The following is a 14,378-nucleotide window of genomic DNA, read 5'->3' on the forward strand; positions in this document are numbered from 1 at the left end:
TTACATCTTGTTTAACACATCTCTTGAATTAAATGTGTACATTGTTCTGTTCATGAACTAGTTCCCTTTCGAGGTAACTTCTACACTGCGTCAGCTGCTGACGCTATGGTCATGGTCATGACCTGTGTGTTATTTTTCTAGGAGCGGAGCCTCGAGGGGGCTGGATGCATTTATTGCGATGATTTCTCACTGAGAAAACTGACTCCCGGCTGACTCTCTTTACGAGTGAAGAGAGTCAAGTTGCTGAGCCCCACGGCTCTAGCTTCGCACTGGCAGCGTGCAGGCTAGGATTGTGGGAATCTCAGACGGAGCTGGTAGAGGAGCGTGAGGGAGTTGCCCTCACCTCTCCTGCTGGTTCCATTGTCTTTGTGCTGGATTGCTCATTTGTAATTCTGATATAAGAAGGGTTGAGGCCCAAGCTCTCCCCTCATTTTTTCAATCCCTTCAGCTCCTCATAAATCGTCTGTGCCCTTTTCAGGAACGAGTTCATGGAGAGGAGCTAAATGGCGAGTGTGGCTAAAGCTAGTTTTCCTTCTGAGGAAGTGGGTGCTGAAAAAGAAGAGAGTGATTGAGCAGGGACACGGTCTAAGCCTGCCCCTTTTTCATTCGTTTCCTTCTGATTCCTTTCCTCTAGTCTCCCCCCTCCCTCAACCGAAGAGTGAGCTATAATGTTTACTATAGCCATATAAGCAGGCTGTATTTCAGTTGCATGGCCTGCTCGCCCACTGACATGCTAATGGCTCGGGGCTGAAGCCTCTGAGCTTTAGTGCTTTTATTGTTCAAGAAAAACAAGCAGGCATTGGTCAACATAGCGTAGTTGGTATGGTGCCCCCATAGCATCAGCAGCTGATGCAGCATAGAAGTTTCCTCCAAAGGGAATGTCTGGGGTTACATGTGTAACCCCATTTCCCTGAGAAAGGGAATGCTGCCATGCTTCGGGCATGTCTGCACGTTTGCAGACAATATGAATCTGATGACATGTTCTCAAACTTCCTTCCTATGCGCTGGGGCGCACCTTGCAATATCATCACACTGCGTTGGCCATTTATGGCGTGTTTGTACATGTTTGCACGATTTATCGCAATTTTATCGCGCGCTATTTGGCAAAGGCTGCGATTATTTTATGCACAGCTTTTTAGAGCTGTACGGCTCTGTGATCAGTAGTAAATGCTTCTCCATCTGAAAGCCAGAGGGCGTTCTGATGCAGAAACTGCAAATATGCCCTGCTGCCGAAGTAGAACATGCATCATTCCAGGAAATCCCATACTATCGCTGTAGCTGAATAAACAGAAGATTGAAACGTTTTGATTGATTAAACATGACTAATAAACACATGTCTGCCATATTCTGTGTAAGAAGCCACATCATCTCACAGAAGGACGCTCAACTGTCGTTATGAAGTGAGTTTGGAGTAAAAACATGTTATTAAATGTTGACTTTGTTGGACAAGATGTTAATAAATGCTTCTTATTTCTGGAAAGATGTTTGACGCATTTTGCGTTTTCAAATGCACATTATAAGCGATTCAAACTCGCAGTGCTTTCAGATGGATTAGCATTTGGTGCCATACTTCATTGACAAGCCGTGCATAAAAAAATAATTGCAGCTTTGTGATTTCATTCAGCCAAATCGTTTAAGCGCATTTTCAATGTTTTTTTTTTTTTTGTAATTGTCCGATTAATCATGCAGCCCTACCGGGGTTACACATGTAACCCCAGATGTTTTCCTGAGCAACCTGCTGGGATTGTTGTTAGACATAATACACACAGTTTCTTGCAATTTCATTGATTAATAAATACAATTCAGGCACAACCTCTTTGACAAAATTCAACTGATGTTCTTTGTGAAATAATCGACTTAAAATGAGCATTGGAACCTCCTTATTGATTGTAGATTGTCATTTTGATTCAGTTGTTAACAATATACATTAATTTAGGGGTTTTAAAACTGTTTCATGCCACGACCCCTAAGTATCCCCTTGAGACAAGACCCAATTATTTATTATAAAATATAAAATAAAAAAATATAAAATATAAAGGCAGAAATATATATTTTCATTTAAAGTTACACTGTGTAAAATATATATTTTTAAAATTGTGGTTTAATCTGTGAATGAAAATGTAAGTCAAATGCCTTGCTTTTCAACATTCATTTATTAATGTAATTAGTATTTTACATTTTTGTTTCCCTGAATCTTTCCACAGACCTCCTATCGGCTTGAATAGTCCAGCCATAGACATGTTTTTTGCGATGTAACTTGGGATTTTTTTTCACTATAAAGTCATATGGAACTATACTATCCATTCCATTGAGCTCAGAATGCAATGACAAGACTCACCTTATATGAGCAACATCTCCAGAGAGAATGAACATTACTGTGCCATAGGAAACAAAGTAACCCTCCCCAGTCAGAAGATTGCACATGATTGCACATAAGTCAGGGAAAAATCTCCCACATCTTAAATCCCATTGTGAGGCTGTTCTCTATGTCTGATGATGCCATTTATTTTCAGCTTAATTCATAGAGATGATTGCCTCAGTAGATGTGCTGAAAGTTACCTGTCAAGTGAGATAAATATTGCATGGTCCAGGCATGCTGTGCAAAACAAGGTGTTGTTCAACAAAAACTGAGATGGGTCAGGCTATGTGGTTCTTTTGTCTGTTCCAGATGTGACCTAATTTAAAATCCCCGTATTAATCATGTAGGATCTGCAGACAAAAACAAGGCTCAGTATTGAATTTCGTCAGTGAAGAGTATAAACTTGCAGATGCTTGTTACATTGATTGCTACACAAATGAAACTGGATTCATTGCGGTTTTCATGTGCTAACTTAATTATACTGTATACTGTAATATACAGTAAATTATTTAAATATTTACATATATGATACTTGTATATTAATATTATTTATTATATAAATTAATTGTCAGCTTTAAAGGGTTAGTTCACCCAAAAATGAAATTTCTGTCATTAATTACTGATCCTCATGTCATTCCAAACCTGCAAGACCTTTGTTCATCTTTGGAACACAAATTAAGATATTTTGATGAAATCCAAAGGGTTTGTGAACCATATATAGGCAGCAACGACATTCCACCTTTTGAGGTCCAGAAAGGTAGTAAAGACATTGTTAAAATATTCCACGTGACTACAGTGGTTCAACCTTAATTTTATGAAGCGTCAAGCATACTTTTTACACTTCCGTGTTGTCAGAACACAGACTCATTATTGGCCAGCTCCTGCATCAGCATCACACGCATGCGTCATGCTGCTCACGTGAACAGCTTCAGCCAATGAGTCAGCGTTCGGACGTAAACACGGAAGCGCTGCACTGCGTTTACTATGTGATCGGCGTAGGAGAATGACAGAGGAGAGAAGAAATTGTTGAATAAAGTCATTATTTTTGTTTTGTTTTTGCTAGGGATTAGACTGGGTAAACCCAGCCTGATCTGCCGGTGATTTGATTTTGCCCGGCAACTCAGTCTGGAAACCCGTACATTCATTTCTGCTGCATCTGTTATACTTTTGCGGGAACCAATCACAGACTGGCTTATCCACCTTGCTTACTATTGGCGGGTACAGAGCTCTTTCTATGGCTCTGGGCGGGTATAACACGATGACGTCTCTCGCACGACCGTCAATCCAATTCCTTTTAACCTCTCAATGATGCTAAATGACTTCTTTAGTTTAGCGAACAAATCATTCGACTGGGTGTAAATACCACTCACTTTCATGTGTTTTTTGCAAAAATCACTTGATGCCATTGCTGCTTCTGCAAACCGCTGATCAATGCTACAAACCAATATCGCTCTGCAAAGTACGTCACCCGTATCGTTGATCTGATTGGTTGAAGGACTATCCAATTGCATGAATAATGCTCGTATATTACGCCTCTTGTGCAGTAGGAAATACATAGCAAACTCCCCAGACCAATGTTCAATTTTAAATTGAGCTTGGTCTGGTGATAGCCAGACAAGCTAGGGATGGGACGATGCATCGATTCTCAATCGATACAATGAATCTGGATCGATCCTGATATTTTTTCTCTCTAATCGATTCAGAGCTTAGTTTTAACAGCAGATGGTGCTCTAGGGTAATTTTTAACTGCACACTCTCAAACGCTCACGAAGAAGACTGCTGGACAGCGCTTTTGCGTTCATGTAATATACTTGAACCTCGGCCCAGGATGCTTTGTATGATGTGAGATTTGTAATTCGCTTCAACCTTTTCGAACTTTATGAATGATTCTTTTAGGTTTAAATGGTGTTTGTAAAGGAACTGGAAGCAGGCAGTGTAAGAGTGTTTCTAAAGCGTGTATAGTAGTGCCATCTGCTGTTTAAAAACTAAGCTCAGAATCGATTCGAGAGAGAATCACGATACATAAGAAAATATCAGAATCGCTCCAGATTCTTTGTATCGTGAATCGAGATTCGATGTATTGTCCCAGCCATAGTTTTTGCACACAAAAAGTATTCTTGTCGCTTCATAACATTATTTAACCACTTTAGTCACATGGACTATTTTAATAATGTCTTTAATACCTTTCTGGACCTCAAAAGTTGCAATGACATTGCTGCCTATATGTGGTTCAGAACCCCTCAGATTTCATCAAAAATATCTTAATTTGTGTTCCAAAGATCTTACGGGTCTTACGGGTTTGGGATGACATGAGGGTGAGTAATTAATGACAGAAATTTCATTTTTGGGTGAACTAACCCTTTAAAAATTATGCAGTTATGCATGTAAGGACAGTAGCCACTACCGGTTAGATTGTTGTTGAGACTGAATTTGATCTGATGTAATATCATGCAGGTATTTCTTTACTGAATAAGCAATTACTTTAGTTATATTTGTTGAAATTAGATCTGCTTTGAATGGTACCTTAGTGAATACAGCATAATTAGTGGTTGCATAGGCTCATGTCTAAATTCATGAGATGTGGGTATCTAATCGTAAATAAGACTGAAAGTGGAGGCAGGTGGAATCTCATTGTTGACAAGGTAGTGGCTGGTGTTGGAGTGAATCACTCACATCCCTCTCCATGTGAGAAATTGATCTTGTCATCAGCAGGGCTCATATCCACTGCTTTTAACATCTATATACCTCTGGGTGCTCTAAACACCTTTACGTATTAATTCAATGTGCATTCATTTCCATGAAGCACAGTGAATTTCTGCTGCTAATACTGACTTATGCATGTGTGCGTGTCTCAGTACAAAATGTGTTTGAAAATGATTGATGGCTGCAAGAGTTTGCGCTTTACATATGTTTTAAATGGCAGTTAAATACTGAAAAGCATGCATTGACAATTCCTGAAAATTTAAGAAGGCTTTTAGATATTCATTTATGAGCCCTGTGCCATCTCGTAAAGACATAACAATACAGTTTAATCAGTGACTGTACTGATTGTCTGCACTATGGCATTTCAGGGATTGGTGCTCAAAAGCAAATTGAGAACCTTAAACATGAAAGAGATGAAGAGTGAAAGAATTGAAGTGATCAAGCATCTGGCTCATCCCTCAAGAATAACGGCTCTAAAAAACCATCGTTGCATATGGTATGACTAAACGCTGTTAAATTAATGCACACTTTAATTATCTCTGACATGCTGCAAGACAACGTCGATTTTTCTCTGTCTGCCAAACGGCAAACTCATCTACATATAATTTTTTTTGTACCATATGCAGTCTGGTTTAGTGCATAAAAGAGCTACAGAATTGATCATCAAGGCTTTTATTCATACTGCATGTTTAAAACCTGTATTAACAACAGGTTACAGTATTTACTAGCAATGAAGCTTTTAGACCGTTTCTGAAAAGTTACTGTGAGCAGTGTTTTATTCCTCAGTGATTGAGTATTTTTTTGAACAAATTGATTTTGGATGATTCAGTGCTCATTCATAAAGAGAGTTTTGTTTAGTTCCTGAATAAATAAGCTTTTTTTTTTTAACAAATTGGTTAAATGAATGATTCAGTGACTCATTCGTAATGACCTACTTGCACAACACATTATGCTTAAGATGGCTAAATGTTCATTTTCCGGATTAGTTTGGACATGAATAGTATTTTCAACATTGTTTATATTCTAAGAGCTTCAGGTCATTGCTAATATCATTTGTCGAAAGCATAATCTAGAGGTGGAACAATTCTGCTACATTTGAATGACCTGAACCAGGATATATTGATTTATGTGTGGGAATGACTTTGACACTTCTGTAATACTAAGCATTCCTTGAAATGTTCTATCTCTCAAAATCAATTTTCATTTTCCACTTTGTCCCCCAACCAATAATAAAATTAATCTAAACCCAGGTGTAATACAGAAACTGATATCATTTCCCTGGATAAATGTTTTCCCTTTAACCTTCCAATTAAATCCATGAGTGTATTAAATGAGCTTTAGGACAAGTTATTGATTGATCACACTCTTCAAAGAATCACTACATTAAACGCACTAAGAGTTAAGAAAGAAAACACAGCAAGACACTGAATTGGCTGAATGTTACCAAGAATTCCCCTCAAAGAACATGCAAATGAAGGTCACTGTGAAGTGTTGCGAGGCAAGCGTGATTGTTAATATTCTCCGCTATGGCACCTTGCGCATAGATAAACCCCTGATGATCCATCAGACATCCACTTTGACGAATGACTTCACTCTGCATTCATTAGAGGAGATGGAGATCATAAGATGCAAAACCATAGGAAACAAAAAAAACCCTGCAATATCATTCAGGACACACGGAGCCCCATTAACCTCCTCTGCAGGTATTTATCTTTATTATCATCAAGCGAATTATAATTTGTCAACATGGTCCTGATGCCGGTAAACACCGCGTTTAACCTTAAGAACTTTATAGGATTACAGAAGATCAAATATTGTTTTAAGTACACAAATACTTTTGTCAGAGTGAGTCTTGGGGGGAAAACAACAAGATAGATGGTTTGAAATATAAGTTCTGGTGCCCCCTGTCTGGGAAATCTATAGTTTTATGTATGAATAATGACAGTAATAATAAATCAAATCTCCCCTTAATTTCAGTATAAACTTTTCCTTTTTTCGGTTGAGTGAAAATTGAATGTTCCATGACTTTCATAGATAAATATTGCAGAAATTGCATGATTGCTGGTTCAAGGTTTCAATCTCTGTGCTTTTAATTTTTCTGAAGGACTGTTCCTTTTTAAAGCCTTGTTTCATGTTAAGTTAAATGATTTAATAGCATTTAGTCTTCTGAACTATTCAAACAAGCTGATGTCACACTGATTGCATAACAACTGAATAAAAGTTATGCTTTTAAAAAGTAGCTATAATTTCAATGCAGTTCTCAAAGCTCCAAGTCAGAGGTAACACAAAAGTAGAATTTGAAAAGTCAATGACAGCTTATAGTAACCATGATGGCCAAGCTCCCGTGCTATATTCCTAGTCTTCTGGAAGCCTATGACATGCCCTTGTGAAAAAAAAGTTTGCTTAATTGTATTGATTGTGCACTTGTAGTGTACTTCAAATCTTAAACGTATATTTTTAAAAAGTAACCTTAATTCTAACGGCGTTGGAAGAAAAGGTTCTATACAACTGTAAGAGGTTCTATCAGACACTTAAATATAATAGAACTATTTTTTTTTTTACTTTTCAATATTATTGAAATAAAAGGACAGTTAAGTGTTCTTAAAGGGAGTACACTTTCATGATTATGTTTCTTAATCAGTTGTCCTCATTTTTCTCAGGAAACAATATATTAGATAAGTTTCAGTCTAACTTTAGACCACATCATAGCAGTGAGACTGCACTACTCAAGGTGTTGAACAATTTTCTCCTTGCTTTGGATTCCAGTAAACTGTTGTTTTAATGTTAGTATCTTAGTTCTGCATTAGACTCAGTTGATCATGCTGTCCTTCTTAAGTTGGCATTCAGGGCACTGCCTTAGATTCATTCACATCATATTTCTCGTATAGATCTTTAAAGGTGATTATTGGAAATTCGTCCTCTCCCTCTGCACCGCTCACCTGTGGGGTACTTCAGGGGTCCCTGTTGGGACCAATTATATTTTGTCTATACATGCTCCCCTTGGCTTCTATAATGAGGAAATATATTTCAAATCATTGTCACTCTGATGATCCTCAGATTTGCATTCCTCTGAGCTCTGATTACTCTTATTCTGCCCTTTATAAATGCTTTGAAGATATTAAATGCTGGACTGTCTTCAACAAAAAGAGAACAAACTGAGATTGTTGACCCCCAGGTGCTGTCTCTGATATCACTAGTGAGATATCTTGTCATCAAACATTAATCCTTTTCCTAAAAACTTGGGTGTGATCTTTGACATGGATCTAAATTTTGAAAAACAGATATGTGCTGTGGTGAAGAGCAGCTTTTTCCTACTAAGGCAAATAGTAAAATGAAAACCTTTGCCCTCACTTGGGCATTTCACTAGTCCAAGCATTGGTGCTGTATAGGGTCCTTTTTAAGATTTTATTTGTTTTCAGAAAGAATTCAAACATTCTTTAATTTTTTTTTTTTTTTTTACCATGCTCTCACTTAAAGTTTAATGGGGATCATGCTTTTTCTGTAGCTGGCCCTATCTGCACCTTCCCTTGTTTTTAAATCACACCTGAAAACATATCTGTATTATTTGGCATTTGGATGATTTGTATAAGAACACTATGAATTCCCATTGTATGGAGAAAAAAAAAAACCTTGTTAGGGATCTTTATAATATATCTTTTTATAGTGCAGAAGAAATTCATAAATGTTTGAAATGAAAAGTGAGGAAGAGTTTTAATTTTTTTTTAACTGAACTATGCCTTTAACATCCAGCCCAACTATTTCTCCCTTTTTCACAGTCACACACCTCCCTTTTTCACTCTCACGCCTTTCAACTCCTTTGCTCACCAAAAAATCTCCTCTGGATTCTTTGGATCTATGAACCAGAGAGTATATTTGACATCTTTCAGAGAAAATTGAGATGCACTCTCAGCAGTAGACCTCTCTCCTCCGAGGAAGTGCATGTAGCTGAATCAACTGTTACTCCACATGAAGATTAACAATGGATGACTTTTTCTACACATATATGCAGCTAGGAGGAATGTGCTTACAGGACACTGCTAACCACAGGGTCCAGTTCAGTGAGAAAGTAGAAAGAGCAGGTGGTAGAAATCCGAATCCGCTTGACATTTTCCCTGATGAGTAGACATGATGAAAGCCCACCCAAAGCCTCACGTCAAGTACCACCAGGACCAATACTCCTCAGTCATTCTTCATTAGGTTGACTTGGTTTCGTTTTGGTCATGTGGCAGTGAAGAGCCAAAGAAATGTCTGTAAAAATTGGACAGAGATGTGATTTGTTTGCCTCCTCAGTCAGGTAATGTTCAGCCCTTTTCCTTCATTTGAAAAACTCCTTTTCTCTCTTTGTGTTAGTTTATTCTGGCCAGCAGCCAGGATGGTAATAGACTAGGGAGTTGTGTTTCATTGACCGCGCTAGAAAAATATGTAAAGAATGTTTGAATTCTTTCTGAGAAACACAGCAGATCTGGTTGGCTGTGGGGCATGAGCATTGCGTTCAGATAATTTGTTTTAAAGAGCATCATCTTTATTTCAGCATGGACTTGAATTCAGGCATCTTCTATGTGTGTGTATGTGTTTAGGTGGATGTTTCATTATTTTTAGCCCCTGTGTTTGTTTATATCGATTCGTCCTCATTTCCCTCATCCTGTCATTTGAAGTTTTGACAGCACTGAAGGTGTCTGGGTCTTATACTTTACGTCAGGGGGAGATACATCTCGTATATAATAAAATGCCATCCAAATGAAAACAGATTGTGAGGCCAACCATGCAGCACCTTGGGCCTCCATTACTGGGTTGGCTTGCTGAGCGCAGAAGACGGATGAGACTATTCATTTTGAGTGCCGAACGGCCTCACTGCGTAAGTGGAGCATGCAGCAAATGCATGCTGTTGAACACAGCCCCAACATCAGCTAGTGAAATTAGTTTTGTAATGAGTGTTTAAAAAAGAAATGATGCCCTGAATAGGAAGGTTTGTTGCATATGTTGCTTTTTGACTGGTATGCTGGCATGTTGGGCCGTAAAACATAGTCTATTTGTGACATAAATGGGCACAAAGTTACAATTTTTGCAGTATAAAATATTTGAGCTTTGCACCATTTAAACTTAGTTGAATTGTATCCCTGTATATGCAAATGTTTACTCCTATAGAGAGCAGTTGAATATAAAACAGCAGACTGATTACATCAATTAGCTCATAATGTGTTCCATATGATATTGATATTTACACATTTACATTTTAAGAATTTTGTGAATAACTCACTTGATAAAGACTATTTAGCATAAAACTGATCTAAATGGTTTGTGTCTCAAAAAATACATTTAAAATTAAAGCAAAAAAAAAAATTAATGTCAGTTCTGATTATTTATTTATCTATTTATTTATTATTATTGCCCATTATTTATTTTAGAAACAGTTTTTAGTATTCTAACATTCAAAAGTTTGGGATCTTGAATGTTTTTGAAAGAAAACTCATGCTCACCATGGCAACATTTATTGATCAAAAATACAGTAAAAACAGTAATATTGAAAAATAACAGCTACATTACACACTAAACTAAAGTTAAAAAAGTGAAATCATAATCAACCACTGCTTTAATTGCAATCTTTTGAAACATAAATGTATTTACTGTCACTTTTGATTAACTTAATGCATCATTGCTAAATAAAAGTATTAATTTCTTTAAAAAAATAGAAAAATAGCGGCTCCATTAAACATTACCAGCTAAGTTGGTAATAAAGCAGCTCAAATACAGCATTAACCAGCATGAACCAGCCTGAACCAGTATGAACCTGTAGTATCCAGGTTAGCCTTAAAAATCTTTTAGTTTAGTACTTTTTAGTAACCAGGAATCTTTCGGTTTCATTGCAAAATAATATGCATTGTCATTTTGGCTTCAAAGGTTCTCTAGAAAAACATTTCCTTATTGTGAGATCATTTTCATGTGTTTTTGTGTGCTTTGCAGTCTCAGCTATATTGCACCGACCATTTTGTGAATGAGAAACTGTCTGATTAAATTTCCCATTCTTGCTTAAAGAAAGATTTATTTCTCTAATTGGTGGTTTGAATAAAGTTGTGCTGTTTCTTTTCTCCAAAAATGAATATACTGTATATTTCAAAGTACCAGCCTTTATATTTGATATTTTTTTTATTTTATTTATTTATTTATTTATTTTTTAATTAAGAGTCTCTAAATTATAATAACTTCAGGTGATTTCAAACATGGTTTCTAGTTTCTGTGCCTAATTTAAATTACATCTCATATGGATTGCAAATGAAAAAGTCAGAGCTGTTGGGTGTTTTTTAACCTAATCATGTAAAAGTCCTAGAATTCAGTGCTATGAAATCCAAGCAAAACCAGATACAGCCAGATTTAAAATATTTGGAACCATTGAAATACTGTATATAATTCCAGTTTTCATTAAGAGTCCTCATTAACTAACCAGCTGTGTTGTTTGCTCTTGGACTATCTTTCTGACAGACATTAGAAGGAATGTTTACTTGCATTTTGATGCAGTGTTTATTACAGCCATAAATGCTTTTGTCATTGTGGAATACATGATCACCACCCAGTCACCAGTTATTCTACACACTTAACCAAGCAGGTTTGACAGCAAATTTTGATTTAGTTTTAGTCATAGTCTTTTGACTAAAATGCCATTTAGTTTGTCATATTTTAGTCATCAGTTTTAGTCTAGTTTTAGTCGACTCAATCTACAGTAGATTTAGTTGACTAAAATCTAATTTAGTTAAATTGTAATCCATTAAGTAAGCATTTCTTTAACAATACACTGATATACATCTGATATTCTCCAAACTGTTTATGTTCACTTAAGACAACCAACTGTACCCTACTTTACTGAAACTCTGCTGGGCGAACCTGTAGAGCGTGCAACAGCGCCGCTTTTCCTGCGGTTAGATCAGCACGTTACACTTCAAATTTGCGCGTCTTCAAGACAGGACAGCAGTCCTGACTGGATATCTTCCCATATCGTCCCTCTCTATCATTTTCGTCTCATTTTTAGTTATTGACAAAAATTTAAGTAGATTTTAGTCATAGTTTTAGTCATTCAAAACGCATTTTTATTTAGTCATCATCTCGTTTTCGTCCATGAAAAAAATGTTGACAAATTATGACGACAAATTATTTGTCAATGAAAATAACACTGTAACCAAGTTTGAAACGTAATTTACTCTCTTTGTCCCTTAGTGGCAATAAAACCCTAATTTTATGCATCATAATTTGACCTGCTGTGATTAACGGCCCTGATCAAAATGGGCCATCCATAAAGCGCGAGATGGGGAACATCAGATGCGTGATTTCGATCAAGTCGATCATTTAGATAAAGTAGTGTTGTGTCAGCTCCAAAACTTTCTGGCAGAGTATAAAATCTAGGATATCTTCCAATCAGGTTTCAGAAAATTTCATTCCACTGAAACAGCTCTTTTAAAAGTGCTCAATGACATCTATCTAGCCACTGACTCTGGAGATTCGGTAGCATTGGTACTCTTAGACTTAAGTGCTGCCTTCGACACAGTAGATTCTGCTGTCCCGTTTAGAACAGATAGTGGGCATCAGAGGTTCAGCTTTACATTGGTTCCAGTCATACCTGACAAACAGGAGTTTTTCTGTCAATATTGGCAAATTTCGTTCATCTTCTGTACCATTGACCTGTGGGATTCCTCAGGGCTCCACATTAGCTCCTATGTTATTTTCTTTGTACATGCTCCCTCTTGGTACCATCTTCGAAAAGCACGGCTTAAATTATCATTGTATGTATTTACTCTCACTTTTGATTAACTTAATGCATCATTGCTAAATAAAAGTATTAATTTCTTTAAAAAAATAAATAAATAAATAAATAGCGGCTCCATTAAACATTACCAGCTAAGTTAGTAATAAAGCAGCTCAAATACAGCATTAACCAGCATGAACCAGCCTGAACCAGTATGAACCTGTAGTATCCAGGTTAGCCTTAAAAATCTTTTAGTTTAGTACTTTTTAGTAACCAGGAATCTTGCAGTTTCATTGCAAAATAATATGCATTGTCATTTTGGCTTCAAAGGTTCTCTAGAAAAACATTTCCTTATTTTAGTGAAACATTGTGAGATCATTTTCATGTGTTTTTGTGTGCTTTGCAGTCTCAGCTATATTGCACTGACCATTTTGTGAATGAGAAACTGTCTGATTAAATTTCCCATTCTTGCTTAAAGAAAGATTTATTTCTCTAATTAGTCAAAGCATGGATGGCTCTGAATTTTTTAAGTTTGAATGAGAGAAAAACAGAGGTTGTGGTGTTTAACCCCTCTGATGTACATGGTACAGGAGATGTAAATCTTGGTGCTCTGGCACCTTATGTTAAGCCATGTGTGAAAAACGTGTGGTTGGATAGTGCCCTAAAGCTCGATAAACAGATCAACCAAGTTGTGAAGTCCAGCTTTTATCAGCTGCGAACCTTAGTAAAAATGAAATCCTTTTTGTCATTTGCAAATTTTGAAAGAGTAATACATGGTTTTATCACCACAAGACTTGATAATTGTAATTCTCTTTATTTGGGGATTAATCAATCTTCCATAAATCGCCTTCAGATGATTCAAAATGCTGCTGCCAGAGCCCTGACAGGAGTTCGCAAACAGGAACATATAACTCCTGTCCTTCAGTCACTCCATTGGCTACCTGTGCGGTATAGGATACATTTTAAAGTACTGGTATTAGTTTTTAAGTCACTAAATGGGTCAGCACCACCTTACCTTTCAAATCTGTTGACAATCCATCAGCCTACACACGCTCTCAGGTCTGCCAACCTGGGGCTCTTAATGGCTCCTAGATTGAGGCTCAAGACCAGGGGAGATCAAGCCTTTTCAATAGTGGCACCAAAACTCTGGAACAGTTTGCCCACTGACATTAGAACTGCTTCTACTCTGTCCATTTTTAAATCCAAGTTAAAAACTTTTTTATTTGAGTTGTCGTATACTATATGACGGATTATGATGATGTTGTCCTGTTTCAATGTTGTGTCATTTATGCTGCGATTTTGTCATTTTTTACATTGTACAGCACATTGGTCAACGGCAGTTGTGTTTAATTGTGCTTTATAAATAAATTGAAATTGAAATTGAAGTCTTCTAAAACTGACTTTACATAGTTTTTGTTAATTTATAGTCAAATCAATCAAATCTTCACCTTGAAAAGTGTCAGAATGGCATATTGAAATTTATTTTTTTAGGATAAACCCCTTGAGATGTAGCATCTCATTTTCGAGGGGGTCCAACATTCAAAATTACACAATCTTAACATACAAACATCATGAAATTATAAT

The sequence above is a fragment of the Chanodichthys erythropterus genome, chromosome 23 (assembly GCF_024489055.1).
Source record: "Chanodichthys erythropterus isolate Z2021 chromosome 23, ASM2448905v1, whole genome shotgun sequence".
Classification (NCBI taxonomy): Eukaryota; Metazoa; Chordata; class Actinopteri; order Cypriniformes; family Xenocyprididae; genus Chanodichthys; species Chanodichthys erythropterus.